Below are 24,790 nucleotides of genomic sequence, written 5' to 3' on the forward strand. Positions count from 1 at the left end.
TCTTTTTCTGTTTTTGATCTTCTGGATTGCTTCTATTTCTTATGCGAGCACCTCCTAGATTTTATTCAGCTTGTCACCACTTACCGCTGTTGACCTTCGGTCTGCATACACAGGCTGTGCAGCTTACTTTTTTCTTTTGTCTTGGACTATTCATTCTGGTATTAGCTAGCACGCCTGGTGGTCACAGCAATCAAGTGAAGTTTTCACAAAAAGAAAAAGTGTGTGACTATATAGCTGTGTTGTCAGTAATTACCATACAATGGATCCTGACATTTCCTCTGTCTGTGTGGGACTACAAGCCGGCCGAGAGGATGTAGCTAATTATTTTCAGGAGTGTGAGCAGGTTGATCAGGTATACATGCTCAGTACCAAATCCCTGGAGTACAAACTTATTAATCTGTCTGAACGCGAAATCAGACTGTTTTGGACAAATAAATCTCTCCAGTCTTATCTGGATAACGGACGAGTCCCAAGAGGACTGCGAGTCTGGAAGGACATATCGCATTTTAGCAATGATCCATCTTTTAAAACAGAATGGGAGAAAATCATGCTAAGAAGTTCCCAGGAGCTGCTTGCTCTAGTACTCAAAACTAATATTACGAATTATGAAACGTTAAACACAGAGATCACGAAAACGCAGTCAGAATTGAAAAGTAGGCTTACAGAAAGTCAGTGGGCTGTGTTAAATAAAAAACTTGACAGCAGACTCATCCCTATACAAGCAGAAATTAAGGAAAGGAAGAGAGACAAGTTTATTAGGGACAAGAGTGACTATGATTCTGGACAGATTTTCACTTGGCAGAAGGCGCAGAAAGATAGTCATCAATTTGGTTCAGAGAGAAACAGAACCAGTAATAACAAAAAACGTAGATTTAGAAAACGTAATCAACGCCGCCAAGGTGATTATCTAACCACCGACTCTGATTCCAGCTTAAGTGAGGGAGGAGGCATGAACCTCGAACCAGCGGAGGGATCAACATCTGAATCCTCTTTAGCAATGGCACCCCCTTTAGGAGAAGAACTCGTAGGGGGAAGAGTAAGCGGAGGTCAGACCCCCAGCTGGGGACGCAAGAGGAAGAGCGTCTCTTGGAGGCAGGGGCACTAACCTCTATTGCACCTGAAGATTTTGTCATTAATTTAACCAATCGGGTGTTAAAACCAGCACACCTAAACCTATTAGTAAAGGGCCTTAATTACTGCATTCCGGAGGACTTTGATTTTACAGAATTTCGGACCGATTTATTTAAGGCAATAAGGAAAATCCATCTATACAAGACGTTCTCATCGGACTCTACCACAGTGATTCCCCTGGAAGGCGAACGTCCCTGCCATATTGGATCTTTGGGTTTTTTGGCCGGTTCATCAGGAGAAACGCTGGCGGACTACCGTGATGATGCCGCTTTATTGTTGAGTCTGACTGATGTGGATTGTTCACCTAACGTTAGAGTACCATCTGAATTCACCCCCTTCATGGGAAGGGTTTCATCTTCTTACATACCACCCGTCTCACCAGGGAACATGATAGATTTGTTCGAGACCCTAGTGTTAAGGGACGTGGAAGCCCTTATTTATAAGAAGGCTCCCTCTAATCTAGCTAACTCTGAGAGGATGGCGTTGAGAGAAATGGCGGGATGGTCTGATGTAATTCTGCGTCCAGCGGATAAAGGTGGAAAAACGGTTTTGTTGTCTAGGGAGGCATATGAGAGGGAAGCGTCACGGCAGCTTTCGGATGGGGGCACATATCGGAGATTGTTGAAAGATCCCACTAATAAATTTAAGAATGAATTGCAGTCATTTTTGAGGGTTTCAGTTTTGAAAGGAGTGATCACTCAGAAAAAAGCAGAAAAACTTTTTCCACCCTTTCCTACCAAACCTCATTGGTATTATCTTCCCAAAGTTCATAAATCGGCCACCCAGCCTCCTGGAAGACCGATTGTCTCAGGGGTTGGGTCACTAACCGAACCCCTCTCGCAATATTTGGAATGGCTGCTACATCCCCTACTTGCCTCTGTCCCTTCCCACACCCGGGACACCAAGTCGTTTTTACAAAGCATCCATGGGTTTGCATGGCAACCGGGGTTCTCCTTGGCGTCCATTGACTTGGTCAATCTGTATACCAGCGTCCCCCAATCACTTGGGGTCGACTGCATCAGGCGTGTTTTAGACACTGCCGATAGGAGCCGGCCCTTTGTTGATTTTGTGTGCGATGGGTTGAGTTTTATACTCACCCATAACGCCTTTACTTTTATGGACACATGGTATCAGCAGACCACTGGGACCGCCATGGGGACCCCGGTCGCATGCACTTTCGCCAATTTGTTTTTGGCAGTGTTTGAGGAGAATTATGTATACTCGGCTAAAAACGCCTTCCTCAAACACATTAGACTATTTTTGAGATATGTCGACGATGTGTTCCTGGTGTGGGACGGCACAAAGGAGAAGTTTGAGGGTTTTGTTAGTTATCTTAACACTACTAATCAGATGGGCATGTCATTTACTTCAGTATTTGGGGGAAGTTGGTTGGAGTTTTTGGACGTGCTGGTTACTATTGAGGAGGGTGATATCTGTACATCGGTTTATCGCAAACCCACTGCCACAAATTCGATTCTGCACTTCAACAGCTTCCATCCGCAACATGTCAAACGCTCACTCCCTTATAGTCAGTTATTACGCACACGAAGGGTGAACAATACTCAGAGGGGATTTACAAGACAAGCTGGGGAACTCTGCCAACGTTTGATGGAGAGGGGGTATCCGAAAACTCTGCTAGATACAGCCATGGAAAGAGTGAGTTTCACTACTGATGAGTGCAATAGAAGTAGACAGAGTCCAGTTGAACCCCGTTTTACCTTTTGTTTTAAATATGGTCCGTTAGACCAGGAGATCCGTGCATCATTGAGACGTCATTGGCACGTTCTTGAAAGGGACAGAGATCTCACAGGCAAGGCGTCGGGAGGGCCATTAATTTCGAATAGGAGGAGTACACGGATCAGAGATATTCTGGTTCATAATAGGTTAGTGGGTACGCAGAATAATTGGTTAGAGAAATCGACTCTTAAAGGTAATTACCGTTGTGGCCATTGTCACTTTTGCGCACGACATGTTATTGGACGGAAGATGAACATAGGTCCCATTACACACACGATAAGCCAGTTTATTTCCTGTAAGACTGACTATGTAGTCTATGTCGTCTTCTGTCCTTGCAGAAGATTTTATATTGGCAAAACAATACGTCAGATGTACGTGCGGTTTAGGGAACATGTCCGCTCCATTCAGACAGGAAAAGGCGTCCCCAGACTTATCAATCATGTAAGGGAAATACACGAAGGTAATGCGGATGTCCTCACGTTTGCTGGTATAGAGCGGGTGGTATTACCAGTGGGAGGAGGGGATTTGCATAAATTGTTATTGAGAGCAGAAGCCAGGTGGATCATGCGCACTAATGCGACCGGCCCTGCTGGCTTCAATGACAGAATCGATATGGCTGTGTTCTTGTAATCCCCCCTCCCCTGTACTTTATCGCAGGAGTCTGGAGTACTCTGTCATTTTTGTGCTATGTCTCCCTTTCTTTCTCTTTGGAGAGATCTGCTGCCGTGAGTATTAGGGACACTAATATGTCTATATAATTGATTATTTCTGTGTTTAGGTAGTGGATGTCAATCCTGATAAAGTGGAATATGCGTTTAGAACAAAAGTTTGATAGATATGATGTTTTGTCCTTCCTGGGGCTCGTCCCAGATTCTGTCATTCAGGGTTTTTGTATTTGTATTTTGTTTTATTTTAATTCACATGTTATTTAATATGCACCTGTTTCTATTGGAACAGGGTTTGTGGGCGTACGGCGAGGCAGGAGTGGGTTGTTCTAACTCACCTGTCTTAAGCCGGCGTCACTTCCCCTGTTTCCAGACCTGTAGAAGCGCTTGGATCAGCGCGAAACAGCTGTCGTCATTCACCTGCTCACCTCCCATCCAACTGCACTCCCTCGGACCGAAAAGCTGTATTTACTCATGTTCTAAATAAAGAACTGGACCACAATTGGGTGAGTGCTGCCGCATTTTTCTCTTTTTCTGTTTTTGATATATTAGAGATACCACTGAAGCTCTCCAAAGATTGGACGGTATACACATGAGTTCTGATATGTTTATCGTAACATGTGACGTCGAATCTTTATATACGTCAATACCTCATGAATGTGGTTTATCTGCTGCCAGACGTTATCTAGCTAGTCGTAATTTTGATACATCTTTTATGGAATTTTTGATGGAACTTTTAGAGTATGCGTTATCTCACAACTACTTTGTTTTTAAGGATCGGTTTTATTTGCAAAAGAGAGGCGTAGCGATGGGCGCGGCTTTCGCGCCATCCTACGCCAATTTATTCATGGGATCATGGGAGCATGATCATGTTCAAAATGAGGATTACATCATGACTGGTGCAGTAATACTGTGGATCAGATTTATAGATGATATTCTTCTTGTTTGGCAGGGTCCACAGGAGGAACTAAATAATTATCTTCAGTATCTGAATAGAAATGATGACAACATCAAACTTACCTGGATGATTACACAGGATACCATCAACTTCTTGGACCTCAGAATTAGAATTGATGAATTTGGCCATCTTCATACATCTATACATCGAAAAGAGACCAGTGTTAATGCACTTCTGCATGCTCGATCTGCCCATCCTGCCCATGTGATTCGTGCAATCCCAACCGGACAATTCCTTAGAACAAGACGTATTTGTGACCAAGACGCCACTTTTGAACAACAAGCTCAAGATCTTACCCACAGATTTCTGAAAAGGGGATACAAGAGTGACGTCATACATAAAGCTTATACAAGGGCAAGGGAAACTGAACGACAATCATTAATGATTTCCCAAAAGAAGAATAGAGAAACGGATGGACAAATACGGTTTGTGACTAATTACCATTCGAGATGGCGAGAAATGACTGACATTTTTTCAAAAATTTTGGCCTATACTTCTACAGGACCCGACTATATCAAAAATAATCCCAAAAAAACCTCTTCTAGTTGCTAGGCATTGTAAAACTTTGGGTGAGTCGTTGGTCCATAGTCACTACGTTCCCCCAGTTTCTAATTTTATCTTTAATTCAAAGGGCCCCAAATGGGGATCATATAGCTGTGGATCATGTAAGGCCTGTAGACACATGACAAAAACAGAAGTTTTCAATAATTCAATGAGAACTCGGGAATATAAGATTTTACACTACATCAATTGTCGTACATCGATGGTGGTTTATCAAGCCACTTGTCCTTGTGGTCGCATTTATGTGGGCATGACGACAAGAGAACTGCGGGTTCGTGTTTTAGAACACATTAAGGACATCAAAGCGGCAGATAAAATTGAGAGCAATGATGCCGATGCCATTTCTAGATTGAAACCTGTAGCGAGACACTTTCGCAATCACCATCCGAACCAATCCCATGCACTTCAAGTCAAAGGAATAGATAGATTACACATGGGCAATAGAAGGGGAGATGCTAGTAAGAAACTTGCCCAGTTGGAATGCAAGTGGATCACTTTGTTACAGAGCATGACTCCCATAGGTCTTAATGAACAATGGGGTTTTTCCAGCTTCCTCTAAGTCTTACTTTCTGATGAAGTACAATTTTTCCATTGTCTCCTTTCTTTTACTTTCTCAAGCATATAAATTATTTTAAGGAACTTCTAATTATAATAATTTTATTTATATATATAAATATATTTCCTTGCAGAAATTCATAATTTTTTTTGTTCTTTCCTCTGGTTTGTGGGGTGTTCATTAAAAATTATAAATTAAAGATTTTATTGAATTATAATTCTTATATAATACTATGGGTTTACGATGTTGCTATGCGGTGGTGCGCATATATATGTGTGCATACGTGTTCTCACGTGTATGCATATATGTGTGTATATGCATACCAGCATATTAATTTTGTATTCATACTTACAGCAATGCTTTTTTACTATTTTGGAGAAAATTTACATGCACTATCTTTATATTAATTTGATATATACTTTTTATATATATATATATATATATATATATATATATATATATATATATACACATATATTATCATATTTACACTCATATGTCATCATGTTCTATTTTATTATTAGTTTTATTATCTTTCACACAATATTAACATATTATTCATTATTCATTGTTTTTTATTTTTTAGTAATTATCATTTATTTTTTACTTATTTATTATTTATTTATTTACTTTCTATCTTATTAATTTATTATTTTTTATTATTCACCTTATATTATTTTTCACATTTTTTGCTTTCATTTTTATTACAATTGGTTGCTGATATTGGTATGATTGATGCATGAATGGTATAAATGAGAATAAATGATGGTTTTTATCATATAATTCGTAGATTATTGTCAGTCTGTATGGATTCATTAATATGGTATGGATTAATTGTTTATCTGTATGGTTATATATATATTTTGAATATAATTGTTCCGCATATATAATAGTATTTGCTCATAATGAAATAACGGCATATATTATGGGCATTAAATATTTTCTCCGTAGTTTAAAGGAATATTTCTTTGCCCTTTAGTATTCCCCTAATTAAAATGGCTGCAGGTACGCTGAGCGCCGGGCGGCGCATGCGCGCGCTCTGTCCTGATGCCGGGGGCTTGATGCGTCGCTGACTGTGGCCTTTGACCGCACTCGGTGACGCACTTCCGGTTTCCGGCTTCGGAGGCAGGGATGCGTGTGTGCTCTGTGTCGGCGCCATGTAATTATGGCGTTTTCCTGATTTTTGATATTTTGCAGCTGCCGGGTAACTATATAATAAGATTGCACCCTACACACGCCACTCCCTGACGAAGCAGGTGCGAAACGCGCGTTGGAGTGGTGTGTGCAGGGGGCTGCGGTGCACTTGTCCGTTTGGTAAGATCCGGCTTCCATCTGTGTATGCCTCTGCATACTATGTGCATGATCTGTAGAATGTGTTATAACTAATTACATTTAGGATTATTTAGCTTCAGAACTTGGAGGGTTAATAATGTACTATAGTAGCATTACAGATATACAATTGGCTATAATATAATTGATTACATTAATATTAATTGTTCACATCCCGGCACATATATATATCATATATAATTTTTTATGATCCACATTCACAAGTATTTGCTTGATGTGTTTATATTTATATAAATTTTAGAGTGATTGCTTTTTTTAGTCTTTTCACATATGATTTTGTAAATTTTGTGTTTATTAATTTTCCACTAATTATTTATGATTATATATAGAGATATCTAATATTAATGCACAGTATTTATTTTAATATCGTATACACTACATAGACACATCCACGTTATATCTGGTAATATTTACTTGGGTCATTAATTATCACTTATTGGTTTACATAATATCCCCTTTTTTTATATATATTTTTATATCTCTTATATTGATTTATATATTTATTTGACTTTTCCAATTGTATATATATTGTATATATGTATATATATTTTCTGTGTACCACAGCCCCCCCACATACAGTCTATATATTCATTTTTTATATATTTTTATATATCTTTAGTTATTTTAACGGTAAAAACTTTTTAATAAAATAATGATATTTGTTGTGTAATGTCCTTTTAATAATAATAAAATGAATTTGATTAAAAATTAATTATTGAGTTGTCAGTAAAAATTTTCTTGGGGTACATGTTTGTTGTGCAATATTTACTGGATAGATTATATTTTGAGAATTGTTTGGTATTTCTTTTCTATATAGGATTTTTTGACATAATACTGGAGCTGAAGAAAACCGGCGCTTCAGCTCCCGAAAGGCTTCCACTGCCGCAGGAGACCAATTAGTCACATCAGAACCTTTCTTGGTCAAATCCGTCAAGGGCTTAACCACGCCAGAAAAATTAGCGATGAATAGTGTTGAGCGATACCGTCCGATACTTGAAAGTATCGGTATCGGAAAGTATCGGCCGATACCGGCAAAGTATCGGATCCAATCCGATACCGATACCCGATACCAATACAAGTCAATGGGACTCAGGTATCGGACGGTATTCCTGATGGTTCCCAGGGTCTGAAGGAGAGGAAACTCTCCTTCAGGCCCTGGGAACCATATAAATGTGTAAAAGAAAGAATTAAAATAAAAAATATCGCTATACTCACCTGTCCGACGCAGCCGGGACCTCAGCGAGGGAACCGGCAGCGTTGTTTGTTTAAAATTCGCGCTATTACTTGGTTACGTGAATTCCCGGCTTGTGATTGGTCAGGTCGGCCATGTTGCCGGGACGCGGACCAATCACAGCAAGCCGTGACGAAATTACGTCACGGCTTGCTGTGATTGGTCCGCGTCCCGGCAATATGGCCGCCCTGACCAATCACAAGCCGTGACGTCACGGGAGGCTGGACACGCGCTCATTTTAAAATGGGCACGTGTCCAGCCTCCCGTGACGTCACGGCTTGTGATTGGTTGCGCCGCGGTCAACCAATCACAAGCCGGGAGGCTGGACGCGCTCATTTTAAAATGGGCGCGTGTCCAGCCTCCCGTGACGTCACGGCTTGTGATTGGTTGCGCCGCGGTCAACCAATCACAAGCCGGGAGGCTGGACGCGCTCATTTTAAAATGGGCGCGTGTCCAGCCTCCCGTGACGTCACGGCTTGTGATTGGTCAGGGCGGCCATATTGCCGGGACGCGGACCAATCACAGCAAGCCGTGACGTAATTTCGTCACGGCTTGCTGTGATTGGTCCGCGTCCCGGCAACGTGGCCGACCTGACCAATCACAAGCCGGGAATTCACGTAACCAAGTAATAGCGCGAATTTTAAACAAACAACGCTGCCGGTTCCCTCGCTGAAGTCCCGGCTGCGTCGGAGAGGTGAGTATAGCAATATTTTTTATTTTAATTCTCTCTTTTACACATTTTAACATTAATGTTGTTGCGATACCCGATACCCGATACCACAAGAGTATCGGAATCCCGGTATCGGAATTCCGATACAGCAAGTATCGGCCGATACCCGATACTTGCAGCATCGGAATGCTCAACACTAGCGATGAAGCGACGGTAAAAATTAGCAAAACCCAAGAACTTCTGAAGACTCTTAACAGATGTAGGCTGAGTCCAGTCATGAATAGCCTGGACCTTGACTGGGTCCATCTCAATAGTAGAAGGAGAAAAAATAAAACCCAAAAAGGAAACCTTCTGTACTCCGAAGAGACATTTTGAGCCCTTCACAAATAAGGCATTAGCACGCAGGACCTGAAATACCATCCTGACCTGCTTCACATGGGACTCCCAGTCCTCAGAAAAGACCAAAATGTCATCCAGATACACAATCATAAATTTATCCAGATATTCTCGGAAGATGTCATGCATGAAGGACTGGAACACAGAAGGAGCATTAGAGAGTCCAAAAGGCATCACCAAGTACTCAAAATGGCCCTCGGGCGTATTAAATGCTGTTTTCCATTCATCCCCCTGCTTAATACGCACAAGGTTATACGCACCACGAAGATCTATCTTGGTGAACCAACTGGACCCCGTAATCCGAGCAAACAGATCAGACAATAATGGCAAAGGATACTGAAATTTGACCGTGATTTTATTTAGAAGACGATAATCTATACAAGGTCTCAGAGAACCATCCTTCTTGGCCACAAAAAAGAATCCTGCACCAAGAGGGGAGGAGGACGGGCGAATATGTCCCTTCTCTAAAGACTCCTTTATATAACTCCGCATTGAGGCATGTTCTGGTATAGACAAATTAAAAAGTCGTCCCTTAGGGAACTTACTACCAGGAATCAAATTTATAGCACAATCACAATCCCTGTGAGGAGGCAGGGCACCGGATCTGGGCTCATCAAATACATCCTGGTAGTCCGACAAAAACTCAGGGACCTCAGAAGGAGTGGAAGAAGCAATTGACACCAAAGGAGTATCGCCATGAATCCCCTGGCAACCCCAACTTGAAACAGACATAGCTTTCCAATCCAGAACTGGATTATGGGCCTGCAGCCATGGCAGACCCAAAACGACAACATCATGCAGATTATGCAGCACAAGAAAGCGAATCACCTCCTGATGCACAGGAGTCATGCACATGGTCACTTGAGTCCAATACTGAGGCTTATTCTCAGCCAATGGTGTAGCATCAATACCCCTCAGTGGAATAGGGAATTCCAAAGGCTCCAGGACAAAACCACAGCGCCTGGCAAACGACAAATCCATCAGGTTCAGGGCAGCACCTGAATCCACAAAAGCCATAACCGAGTAGGATGACAAAGAACAAATTAAAGTAACAGACAAAATGAATTTAGGCTGTATAGTACCAACGGTGACAGATTTAGCAATCTTTTTTACGCGCTTAGAGCATGCTGAGATAACATGAGTTGAATCACCACAGTAAAAGCACAACCCATTTTGACGTCTATGATTTTGCCGCTCAATTCTGGTCTGAATTCGGTCACATTGCATAGACTCAGGTCTCTGTTCAGAAAACACCGCCAGATGGTGCGCAGATTTGCGCTCCCGCAAACGCCGATCAATCTGAATGGCCAAAGCCATTGAGTCATTCAGACTTGCAGGCGTGGGGAACCCCACCATAACATTCTTAATGGCTTCAGAAAGACCTTCTCTGAAATTTGCAGCCAGGGCACACTCATTCCATTGAGTAAGCACCGACCATTTCCGAAATTTTTGACAATACACCTCAGCTTCATCCTGGCCCTGAGAGAGAGCCAGCAAGGCCTTTTCTGCCTGGTTCTCAAGATTAGGTTCCTCATAAAGCAATCCAAGCGCCAGAAAAAACGCATCCACATTAAGCAATGCAGGATCTCCCGGCGCCAGGGAGAAGGCCCAATCTTGAGGGTCGCCACGTAACAGGGAGATAACAATTCTAACTTGCTGAGCGGAATCACCAGAGGAACGAGGTCTCAAAGAAAGAAATAATTTACAATTATTCTTAAAATTCAGAAACCGAGATCTATCTCCAGAAAACAACTCAGGAATAGGTACTTTTGGCTCAGACATAGGACTGTGAACAACAAAATCCTGAATGCTTTGCACCCTTGCAGCAAGATGATCCACACTAGAAGTCAGACTCTGAATATCCATGTCTGCAGCTGAACTCAAAGCCACCCAGAGATTAAGGGGATGAGAGAAGCTGGACAGACTGCAGCAAAGGGAGAGGAAAAAAAAAATTGTACTCAGGGCTTCTCTTATCCCACTTCTACGATGCATTAAACACTTTTCGGCCTGCTGTACTGTTATGATCCCAGTGGCTTAGGATCACAAATCTAACCAGCTAAGTCAGAGAAAATAGGACAAGCTCTGGGGATGTGGTAACTGGACTGACCGCAAAACCTGATCCTAACCAAACACACTAAAGGTAGCCGTGGAACGTTTCCTGAAATCCTAGACGTCTCTTCACGGCCTGAGAAACTGACTACCCCTAGAGATAAAGTAAGACCTCACTTGCCTCAGAGAAATAACCCCAAAGATATAGAACAGCCCCCCACAAATAATAACGGTGAGTTAAGAGGAAAAGACAAACGCAGAGATGAAACAGGTTAAGCAAATGAGGCCCATTAACACTAGATAGCAGAAAATAGCAAGGGATCTGTGCGGTCAGTAAAAAACCCTATACAAAAATATCCACGCAGAGAATGCGAGAACCCCCACACCAACTAATGATGTGGGGGGAGCAACTCAGCACCCCAGAGCTACCAGCAAGCAGAGAAATCACATATTAGCAAGCTGGACAAAACTCATAATATTCTAGGAAACAAATTGAACATAGATGAGCAAGAATAAGCAAACAGAACTTAGCTTCTCATGGAGAGACTGATTACGGATGTAGACAGGAGCAATCAGAATAGCACTGGATACAACGACAGCAGGCATAGACTGAGAGTCCAAGTGAGCTTAAATAGAAAACCAGCCCACAGATAACGAGACAGCTGATGCCAGTCACAAACCTGCAGAAAGACAGCACTCACACAGTACCACTTGTGACCACAAGAGGGAGCCCAGAAATAGAGTTCACAACAGTTGCCATCCTGGTAAAGTTTATCCAGTAAGATCATTGTCCCTGTTCTTGCAATGTAGTGTTGTACAGAATGTGATTAACTGTATAGCAGCCAGTACACAGGAAATGTGATTACCAGGGACTTACTGTATGTAGTTATGTACATAGGTTGCATCATACTATATACTTTCTTTGTCAGTTGTAAAGTATCAGCTGTGTGATTGTTTAGCCCAATACTTATATATGTCATTTGTATTCCTTTAGTTTTACCGCATTTTCAATACCTGTTACCAATAAACAAGTTAGACTACAGAGAACAGTCTGCTTATTTGGAAGACAGAAGTGGTTTATGCTGTATGTTGGATCACACACCGTATCAACGTGTATGAAGACAGAACAAACACTATTTACAGCAACTAATGATGAGCGAATGAGAGGTGTTATCCGAGCATGCTCATGTGCTAACCGAGTGTCATCAGCATGCTCTAATAATATGCTCGAGTCCCCGCAGCTGCATGTCTCGCGGCTGTTCGACAGCCACAACATATGCATGGTTTGCTTGTTTGTTATGCAATCCCTGCATGTGTTGCGGCTGTCAAGCAGCTGCGAGACATGCAGCCGCGGGGACTAGAACATATTATTCGAGCACGCCAAATACACTCTGTTAGTCAGATAATACCTTATCCCAGCACGTTTCCTCATCTCTGACACCACCCTGTATTTCGAAGTTAAGGTAAAAACAAAATGAGCAAATACCCTGCAGGAAGTAAATGAATAGCAATAGTGCATGAAAATATTATAAGGTGATTAGTTAGCATTATTTTGATTAAAAAAGGCGTAAAAGCCATCCCACCACGTCACGGTGACCCCACTTGAGAAGGGCCTCACCTCGTATTAAAATCTTACCATATGTCAAATGACGTAACTGTGCATAAGGACCAAGCAGGACTGAGATTTGGCTAATAAACACCCAGACATGGGGAATTATAAAAACGTAATGTCCAGTTCAATAAAAACAGAGGCCATGTTCTTTGCAGAGAGTGCAAGAAGCCTAAAGCAAAAACCCTAAGAAATGAGGTGGGATATAAGATGGTGTGCATGCAGCGTGTAGGCGCATATTCACAGTGACCACTAAACAGGCAAAAAATAAGATAAAACATGACCTTTCTGAGTAGGGTCACCCGCATCAAAAACCAGAGTGGTGTCAGGAAAAATTTTGAATGGGTAAAAAGACCTACAAAAGCACTGAAAGAATTGGCATGCTGGATATTAACTAAAATGCGGCATAGCTCAAGGTGCGTGTGGGGGGGGGGATAATGTGTGCATGTGTTGGGGGTCGAGTTCCTGCCTCTGCATGGGGGGAATCTCGGGCCATCTCTGCTGCGGTCTCCCATTCTTCTCCTGCCGCAGTGGAGTCTGCTCAGTGGAGACATCAGTCCCAGTGTCTCGCTCAGTCTGACTGTGCAAAGGGTTACTGCTGCTTTTCCAGCTTCTGCCATTGAAGCCAGTGCTGGGCAGCGGCGAGCAGATGCTTTTGGGACTAAGTCCTGCTTTTCTCCTTCTGAGCATGCCCAGGGTAAGATCTCTCATTGGAGATCGAGGGTCACATGCTTGGATACTGCAGCAAAGCCCATTGGTTCTCCAGGAAGGTCCTGAAGGTGCTCAGGCTCTGTGGCAGTCTCTCATTGGTCCTTCTATGAAGGTCTTGTACTTGCTGCAGCTATATAAGGTTCGCATGGCCGCACGGCCATGCGCTAGTATCAATGCATGTTATGAGTTTTGCGCCAATGTGGTCACGCTTGTATGGATTCAGGGACCCGGCTGAAATACAGTTAGGTCCATATATATTTGGACAGAGACAACCTTTTTCTAATTTTGGTTATAGACATTACCACAATGAATTTTAAACAAAACAATTCAGATGCAGTTGAAGTTCAGACTTTCAGCTTTCATTTGAGGGTATCCACATTAAAATTGGATGAAGGGTTTAGGAGCTTCCGCTCCTTAACATGTGCCACCCTGTTTTTAAAGGGACCAAAAGTAATTGGACAATTGACTCCAAGGCTATTTCATGGACAGTTGTGGGCAATCCCTTCATTATGTCATTCTGAATAAAGCAGATAAAAGGCCTGGAGTTGATTTGAGGTGTGGTGCTTGCATTTGGAAGGTTTTGCTGTGAAGTAAACATGCGGTCAAAGGAGCTCTCCATGCAGGTGAAACAAGCCATCCTTAAGCTGCGAAAACAGAAAAAAACCCATCTGAAAAATTGCTACAATATTAGGAGTGGCAAAATCTACAGTTTGGTACATCCTGAGAAAGAAAGAAAGCACTGGTGAACTCATCAATGCAAAAAGACCTGGGTGCCCACGGAAGACAACAGCGGTGGATGATCGCAGAATAATCTCCATGGTGAAGAGAAACCTCTTCACAACAGCCAACCAAGTGAACAGCACTCTCCCGGAGGTCGGCGTATCAATATCCAAATCTACCATAAAGAGAAGACTGCATGAAAGTAAATACAGAGGGTTCACTGCACGGTGCAAGCCACTCATAAGAATCAAGAATAAAAAGGCTAGACTGGACTTTGCTAAAAAACATCTAAAAAAGCCAGCACAGTTCTGGAAGAACATTCTATGGACAGATGAAACCAAGATCAACCTCTACCAGAATGATGGAAAGAGAAAAGTATGGTGAAGGCGTGGTACAGCTCATGATCCAAAGCATACCACATCATCTGTAAAACACAGCGGAGGCAGTGTGATGGCTTGGGCATGCATGGCTGCCAGTGGCACTGGGTCACTAGTGTTTATTGATGATGTGACACAGGACAGAAGCAGCCAAATGAATTCTGAGGTATTCAGAGCCATATTGTGTGCTCAGATCCAGCCAAATGCAGCAAAACTGGTTGGTTGTCGTTTCATACTACAGATGGACAATGACCCAAAACATAAAGCCAAAGCAACTCAGGAGTTTATTAAAGCAAAGAAGTGGAATATTCTTGAATGGCCAAGTCAGTCACCTGATCTGAACCCAATTGAGCCTGCATTTCACTTGTTAAAGACTAAACTTCAGACAGAAAGGCCCACAAACAAACAGCAACTGAAAACCACCGCAGTGAAGGCCTGGCAGAGCATCAAAAAGGAGGAAACACAGCGTCTGGTGATGTTCATGAGTTCAAGACTTCAGGCAGTCATTGCCAACAAAGGATTTTCAACCAAGTACTAGAAATGAACATTTTATTTACAATTATTTAATCTGTCCAATTACTTTTGGTCCCTTTAAAAACAGGGTGGCACATATTAAGGAGCTGAAACTCCTAAACCCTTCATCAAATTTTAATGTGGATACCCTCAAATGAAAGCTGAAAGTCTGAACTTCAACTGCATCTGAATCGTTTTGTTTAAAATTTATTGTGGTAATGTCTAGAACCAAAATTAGAATAATGTTGTCTCTGTCCAAATATATATGGACCTAACTGTAAGCCACTTAGAATACCGGCTCCCCCGGTGAGGAGATTGTATGTTTGCCTCCTTGACTGCGTGGCCACAAGCTGCTATCTGCTCAGCAGTTACTGTGTATTCCTGTGGAGTTTAACAGGACACAGTCCTTTCTTTATAGCGACTCTGTGAAGCAACAGAGATCGCTTCTACCGCCATATAGTACCGCCGTTTGCCAGCAGCAGGTTCTTTTCCTGCACGGTGGACCCCGGGCTGCGAACGCACCAAATAACATCTCTATATTCACTCGGTGCATTCTGCCAGCCCTAACAGCATGAGACATCAGAAATCTCATTCATTGTGTTGGTATTGTGAAACGCTGCATAAAAAGTGCTGCAAAACCACTAAGTGTAAGCATATCTTAGAATGGTGATATCCAGCAGCTTTTATTCCAGTGATTGTTGGGGAGCACAGCAGTTGGAGCCGTAGTGATCACACATTCAAGATGATTTCTAGGGAAAAGATGATAGTGTAATATTTAAACCCCTTCTCGAGCTTTGGTGTAAATATACTTACACTCCGAGCCTATATCTTTTCCCGCACATGATGACTGATGCATTTAACAACCACGGGTAGAGAAGTTCTCCACCCGAGGCTGTTAGCCAGTTATATTGCGCTGTCAGTCATTGACAGCAGGATTTAACGTCTGGGAGCGCGTCACAAATCCTGCCCAATGGCGCCTCCCTATTGTGATCGTGGGGCACCAATGGGTTGTCCTGACAGCCGGGGGACTGCTGCCTGTCATTACAATCCTCCTGTGCACACCGGCCAGTGCTGTTATGAAATAGGACATTGTGATTTCTGCTGAAGCACTGCTATTTATGGCACAAGTGATTGGACGATTGCAGCTTCAAGTCTTCTTGAAGTCAATAGAAAGTGACAAAAAAGTGTTTAAAAATATGAAAAAAACCCAATTTCAAATTACCCCCTTTAGTCCCATTAGAAATAAAAAGATACACATATTTAATATCACTGCTTTCAAAAATGTCTGATCTATCAAAATAATTAAATTAATCACTTCGGTAAATGGTGTAACAAGAAAAAAGATCAAAAAGCCATAATTACATTTTTTTGAGCCTCCGCAGCATTGTAATAAAATGCAAAAAGAGGTGATCAAAACATTGTATCTACCCCAAAATGGTATCATTTAAAAGGTCAGCTCAGGACTCAAAAAAGTAAGCCCTCATCCACCCCCAGATCCCTAAAATTTAAAACTTTGCAGGTCTCGGAAAATGGCGACATAAGCAAAAGAAATTCTTACAAATTTCCAAATTTTTTTCTCACTACTTAGATTAAAAAAAATGATATACATGTTTGCTATCTGCGTATTCTTATTGATCTGGAGAATCATATTGGCAGGTTAGTTTTATTATATAGTGAGCATGGAAAATGAAAAAACCCCGAAAAAACAGTTGTGGATTTGCACATTTTTGCAATTTGAACACACTTGGAATTTGTTTCTTGCTTTTCAGTGCATCACATAATAAAATATATGATGTCAATCAAAAGTGCAATTAGTACAGCAAAAAACAAGACCTCATACATATATGGAGACTGAAAAATTAAAAAGTTATGGCTCGTGGAATAAGGGGAGGAAAAACTAAAGTGCAAATAAAACTGTAAAGGTCAAAAAGGGGTAAAGTGACTTCAAAGTACTGCACATTAGGTATGTCTGATGTTTAAAGGGAACCTGTCACCAGGTTTGGCCGATGAGTTACGGCCACCACCTTTCAGGCCTAATCTACAGTATTCTAGAATGTTTTACATAAGCCCCCAATCTGACTTCCGAAAGAGTAAAAATAACTTTTATTATACTCAAACCTGGTGACAGGTTCCCTGATTCTCCGCACTGTTGCTTTGTACAGTTTATGTTACACAACTCTTTATAGCTCATAACATTGAATCCTCTAAAAACAGGTAACAGAGAAAGGCAACATTCACACATCTATTATGTTCTGTACGTTTATAAAGTGACAGCACAAAGAACCATAGACACATCCACTTTAAATATGGATCCATGTCCTATCCGCGAGACTTACAGCAGGTCCTTTTCCCATCTGTTTTGTGGTTCAGACTTGGCAATTACAATATACGAGGATCTGTCAGACACTGATGGAAGAAACACCATTTTCTTTCTTTGGTCACTGTGGTCAAAGGCTTATTGGCACAAAGCAGTTTTCAGTGGTATGCAAACTTGATAGTACCTTTCCTATTTTTGGGGTTTGATACTTAAAGAGAACCTGTAAGAAGGATTTACCCCTATTAACTAGAGGCATGGCTATAATGGCTCTGTGATACTGATTAATCTGATACCAGATGTGAAGGGAACCGCTCAGTGGCTGTTGGATACTCACCTTGTGAAGTTTTCAGAAAATTGTGTCTTCTATGTGCTTCGAGGCGAGACGTAGGGGTAGGGTCTTCTTCTGGTTCTCCGCCCCCGCCAGCCTCCTCTGCTTCTTGTACAGGTCACTGATTATTCAGTGACTGACCTGCTTTTAAAATTCTGCACCCCCGCTATCATTGTGTGGGCGGTACGTTGGCATGCGCATATTGAGATTTTGGCTCAGTGAAATACATTTTTATTAAGATCCTGCACACAGGACACCAACCCACACTGCGCATGTGCCGTCCACACAGTGATGGCTGCAGCGACACAGAATCTTAAAAAGTAGGCAGGTTGCTAAATAATGACTCACCTATACAAGAAGCAGAGGAGGCTGGTGGGGGTGGTCAGAAAACTAGAAGAAGATCTTACCCCCCAAGTCCCGCCCCGAAGCACACAAGAAGTAATTTCATGAAAACTTCACATAGTGAGTATTCATCAGCCACTGAGAGGATCCCTTCACATCAGGTATCAGTTTAATCAGCTTCACAACACCATTATGTCCATGCCTTTAGTTTATAAGTCTAAATCCTGCTGACAGGTTGTCTTTAAAGGGATTGTCCACTACTTGGACAACCCTTTCTCAAATACTATAGACCCCCATGTGAAATAATAATATTCTGTAATCGCCTTCCTCACATGTAAAATAATATGTCGTATGGAGCCTATTGTCAACAAGTTACTATTACGTTACTTTCATGCTCTCATGTTAGAATGATATCTAGCAACTGATAGCATACCCAAAGGACTAATAACTGAAAAATTGCTATCAGGAGACATTGGCGATAAGGAAACACTTAAAGAGTGGGATACCTTATTAAAACAATTCTCTAAGGCTACGTTCACATTTGCGTTGTTGGGCGCAGCGTCGTCGACGCATACCGACGCATGCGTCATGCGCCCCTATCTTTAACATGGGGGGCGCATGGACATGCGCCGGTATGCGTTGTACTGCGTTTTACGACGCATGCGTCATATAGACGCACAAGACAGGGCGCAGGGGAGGCTACTTGTAGCGTTTTCCCTGTGCCGAAAGTCCCGATCTGTAGGATCTTATGACAACGCATGCGTTCCAAAATGCTGCGTTGTGTACATGCGTTGTTGGTTGCGTCGCGTTGCGTCGCTGCGCCCAACAACGCAAATGTGAATGTAGCCTAAAAAGGCTTTATCTTTCATTACAGAGAATCGAAAACTGCAATTAATGCAAAGTATCACCAACCATTGCCATTGTATTTAGGTATATCCATATACATGGCCCACCCTGTATTAAGAGAAGATAAAGTAATATGGTAACTTCTACCTAATCAACATCTATTTATATTTCAAAAAGGCAGCAACATTGGGAAGTTAGTGGACCCCACCGTAACACAACTAGATCAAGTAAATGTGTGGCTATATTGCATCACTCATGGAGAGTAAAGGTTTTTTTCACTTGTAATCAATGTAAGATCTGTTATATAGTTTGTCCAAAAAAAGAGAGAGGATTTTTATAATGAGGACAAACAATTCATGATTAAGTACTATATTACATACCAAGCGAAGGGGGTCATTTACTGTTTAGAATGCCCCTGTCAAAAAAAGTATATTGATCGCATTAATAGAACCCTCACCAAAAGCTTAGGTAAACTTGTACGCAAAATCACAAAAATAATTTGAAGGACACCCCCTTTCTAAACATTATGCATTAATCATAGGGGTCCCTGGTGGGTACAAAAATGTTGGGGATTCATATAGTTAAAAAAAAGACTGTCAAGGAGGAGAATTTATAACAAAAATGTCATACATAGAAAGTAAATAAATATTTGAGCTAAACATCTTGAGACCCAATGGACTTAACAGCGAAATAGAAATGTTCACATTCCAGTAATAAAAGAGAAAAATTACACATGCTGATACAATTTATAACGTAACTCATGGACAACATGAAAGGACAGTTTGACCCATTGTGGATCATCCCTAAGAAAGAAAGACACCTGCTTTCGAAACGCATTGGATTTGGTCCAGTTCTAACAGACTGTGCTGCAATCACAGTGGCGTTGTAACAAGGCGGCACGGGGTGGTAGTCATGGGTGAGTCCACTAAGGCACAGTCAGTAAGCACCGCAGTCCCTTGTACATAGGAAGACAGATACAGTCCCAGCCCAGTGGCACAGTAGATTACCTCCAGCTCACGGTTACTCTCCTTATCGGAACAATGTCCTCTGGATGCTCCACACGCCTCTTCCACAGTCCCGATGCCCGTTTCCATTGCCTGCCAGTCCTTGGCAGTATTCTATTTCCCTCCAGGGGTATACTCTGCTTCCAACAGTGAAGCACGTCTTGCCTCGGGCAAGCCTGCCTGGGCTCTGCTGCAGAAGCAGGAAATTCTGGCCTTGTAAGCTTGCTGGACCCACCCTCTTATTTAACTCCTTCTATCCCTAATCCCAACATGTGCAACAGATAACATTTTCAGTACAGTTTACACAATACAGGAACATACACAGCACCAGGGTTGTACTGGCCGCCCGAGAACTGGAGGATTCTCCAGTGGGCCCAGGCACTGACACCTGCTGGCATACTGGCCAGCAGCTGCCTAAGGCCCTCAGTGCTCTAGTGGCCCCAGCCAGTGGCTATGGGGCCCCTGAGTCAAGGTGGCCTGCCCTGTGCGAGTGGAGAAACAGCTGGTGACAGGAAGCCACGCCTGTCCCAGCTGCTGAAGAGAAATTAATATTCACGTCCCATGGGCATAGAAAGGAGTGAATACCATTTCACTTTAATAGTGGGCAGCGTTAGTTGCAGGCTGCAGCTAACACTGTCCACATGTAAAGCCCCACCACCACTGCACCACTCCCTCACACTCACACACAAAGCGCCGCACCACATACATGCACGTCTCACAGCACATCCTAGCCCTCCTGCTCGGCGCTTCCTGTCTGACACAGCGCAGTTGGATGTCGTCATCATTCAGCATGCGGCTGTTTCAGACAGAAAGCAGCCGGCAAAGAAGAGGCTGCCGAGATGTGCTACGAGAGGTGAGTGGTGCTGTGTGTCTATCTGCATGTGTGTGTATGTGGTGCAATGCGGTGCTTTGTGTGTGAGTGTGAGAGTGTTGTGGTGGTATCTGTGTGTGTGTATGGGGTGTGTGTATGTGGTGCAGTGCTTTGTGTGTGTGAGTGAGAGAGAGTGGTGCGGTGCTGTGTGTGTATTGGAGATGTGTGTATTGGAGATTGGCAATGATGGGGTGGTAGGGAAGGACGATGGGGGTGGTGGCAAAGGAGACAATGATGGAGGTGGTAAAATGGGCAAAGATGGGGTGGTGGGGAAGAAGGCAATGATGGAGGTGTTGAAATGGGCAATGATGGGGTGGTGGGGGAGAAAGCAAAGATGGTTGAGGTGTAAAGGACAATGATGGTAGTGGTGGAAAAGCCAATGGTGGTGGAATAGGCAATGATGGGGGTTGTGGGAGAGAAGGCAATGATGAGGTGGTGGAAAGGGCAATGATAGGGGTGGTGGGGAGAAGGCAATGATGGGGTGGAGGGGAGAACAATGATGGAGATGTAGAGGAGGCTACATTATATTCTGTGGGGGGACTGCATTATTCTCTCAGGGGACTACATTATATTCTGGGGGCTGCATCATACTATATGAGGGGGCTATAGTATACTCTATGGGGGGGCTACATTATATTCTGTGGTGGGGCTGCATTATTCTCTCAGGGGACTACATTATATTCTGGAGGCTGCATCATACTATATGAGGGGGCAGCATTATGCCCTATGAGGGGGCTACAGTATACTCTATGGGGGGCTGAATTATACTATATGAGGGGGCTACATTATACCCTATGAGGGTGCTACATTATATTCTATGGTGGGGACTGCATTATACCTTATGAGGGGGTTGGATTATATATTGTTGGGTGCTGCGTTACATTCTATGAGGTGGGCTGCATTATATTCTATGAGAGGGGGCTGCATTATATTCTTTGAGGGGGCTACATTATTTTATGAGGGGGGCTGCATTATATTCTATGAGGGAGGCTATATTATATTCTATGAGGGAGGCTACATTATATTCTATGAGGGGGGCTATGTTATATTCAATCAGGCTACATTATATTCTATGAGGGGGCTACTTAATATCCTATGAGCTGAGCTGCCTCTTCACCAACCGCCGGAGCTGCAGCATCACTAACCGCAGGAACTGCCACATCACCAACCGCCGGAGCTGCCGCGTCACCAACCGCCAGGAGCTGCCTCTCCCCCGACCTTCTGTCTCCTCCCCATTATCCCGTAGAATGTAAGTCCGCAAGGACAGGGTCCTCTCCCCTCTGCACCAGTCTGTCATTGTAAATTTGTTTACTGTAAACGTTATCTATAACCCTGTACGTAACTCCTTTTTCATGTACAGCACCATGGAATTAATTCTATGAGGGGGCTACCCCAACCCCTGCTACATAATTAAGACATGTACTACCTTATATTATACCCTGATATTAGCGTGTTTTACTACACAATTGGTGGTTTTGTATTTATTTCTATGTAGCTACACAGTGGTCCCCGAGAATAATTTTCTCTGGTGGGCCCAAGGTGCTCCAGTCCGACGCTGCACAGCACATTGCATTTAGTAACACATTAATATATAACATTATTCATTAACACAGGGGTGAACCATCAGGGTGCCGCATGTGGCACACGTGCTCGCCATATAGGAGAGAGGAGGCACGTGAGGGTCCCTGCCACCTACTTACAACGTGACAACATACTGGGTTATGGGAGTTCACCAAGACATCCGGACGTAGAGCCTAGCCTGAACTGACCTCTTCTGATGCGCGCCGCTGACTAGAGATCCGCCTGAATCCTGATCAAATTTGTTACACGTTCGTACTGCGTCTGGAAAGACTATGCAAAATATCATACTAAACCAGGGGTCATAGCTGCTGTCACAGTTGCTGCAACATGTGCACAGTGTAAATGCATGGTGTCGGCACAGCGCATATGAACTGGTTAACCGGTAGCCTGAAAAACCTCTGTAGCAATGTAAGTCGATGACCACGAGTGCTGTAGATGCGAGAAATGAGCACACAGTGGCTGAGCTTTCTGCAGCAGAACATCCAGGCTGGGATAGTGGTGTAGAAATTACTTTACCACAAGGCTAAGGATGTGAGCCATGCAACGCACATGTGTGAGGTTGCTCAGCATAGGTCTGCCACCAGGTTTGCACCGTTATCGCATATGGCCCACACGGACTCTAGATTCAGTGGAGACAGCCATTGTTCTAACTCAGCCTGGATAGCTGTCCACAACATTTGAGCTGTGTGACTGCATTCTCCAAGGAATATTATTTACACTGCCTGTGGGTTTCCCTGGCTGCGCAGTACGGTGGTGGGGGATATTCTCTGCAGTGTTGGAAAGTGTGTCTCATTAAAGGAGAGGTTGGGGGCACAAGTGGAATACCTACAGGAGGTGGAGGAGGCATAAGCAGAGGAGGAAGGGCTATATACAGAGGTTTGTCCTGCAAACGTTGGGGATTTCAAGATTTGCTATCTAGTGACACCTTGGTCTCTAGTGTTTTAGTTTACCATCCCTTGGTGTGTAGTGGTTTAGTTTTCCAAAACTACAGTAGGTGTTTAGTAGTTTAGTTCTCCATCTTCTAGTGTGAATTGGTTTAGTTATCCAACTTTAGGTGTTTAGTACTTTATTTCTTGAAGCACTGTTGTCTAGTAGTTTTGTTCTCCATCTTCTGGTGTATAGTGATTTAGTTATCCAAATTTAGGTGTTTAGTACTTTATTTCTCCAAACCCTGTTATCTAGTAGTTTAGTTCTCCATTTTCTGGTTTATAGTGGTTTAGTTATCCAACTTTTTGTATTTAGTAGTTTATTTCACCAAGCCCTTTTGTCTAATAGTTTAGTTCTTCTTCTTATGGTGTGTAGTGGTCTAGTTCTTCATCTTTATGTATTTAGCAGTTTATTTCACCAAGCCCTTTTGTCTAATAGTTTGGTTCTCCTTCTTATGGTGTGTAGTGGTCTAGTTCTTCATCTCCAAGTGCCCTGCAAGCCTTGGGGATTCTAAGACTAGTGGAGCAGCCCTTTCCTCGCCTGCCCCCACAGCCACCAAAGTCAACCAGTGCCAAGTCAGTGACATGTAATGCCCCTGTCCATGCCTGTTAGTTAAGGTGTCAGTGTTGAAATGCACCCTGCCACACATGGATTTTTTCAAGGAACGGATGATGTTGTCTGCGACATGTTGTTGTAGCGCAATCACATATTTCTTAGAGAAGTAGTGACGACTGGGCAACTGGTACTGGGGACTGCGACGGCCATCAGCTTTCAGAAACCATCTATATCCACAAGGCGGAAAGGCTGCATTTCCGTGGTCAACAGATTGGATTGGCCGTCCAATTATCACAGAGATCACAGGTGGCCAGGAGTTTTGCAGAACCACACGCTGTGATCTTTGGAGCGAAGAGCTCTCAGCTGGCCTCTATCATCCAGACAATTACACGATTGGGTGACAGTCAACCAAGGACGCAACAGGCTGTTCACAGTAATTTATTCTTGGAAAACTATTATTGAGTGTACGGCATATACACCTCCGGATTACAACGCATGGAATATGTGTAAATACTGCCATATGATCACTGCTAACTCCACGATAACCCCACTATCCTCGCTGCCACCACCAATCCTGTTTTTAAACAGATAAATAAATACAGGCCAATTGGATGTCATTCTTCTTTTGCGGTTCACACTATCAGGGTCTTCCATCCCCTCTCCCTCAGAGTAGCGGTCATATACCGTCCCCAAGTCTCATCCACCCACTTTCTTGACCACTTTTCTGCCTTGCTGCCACACTTCATGTCCTCAGAATTGCCAACCCTTATCCTGGGAGACTTCAA

The sequence above is a fragment of the Ranitomeya variabilis genome, chromosome 2 (assembly GCF_051348905.1).
Source record: "Ranitomeya variabilis isolate aRanVar5 chromosome 2, aRanVar5.hap1, whole genome shotgun sequence".
Taxonomy (NCBI): domain Eukaryota; kingdom Metazoa; phylum Chordata; class Amphibia; order Anura; family Dendrobatidae; genus Ranitomeya; species Ranitomeya variabilis.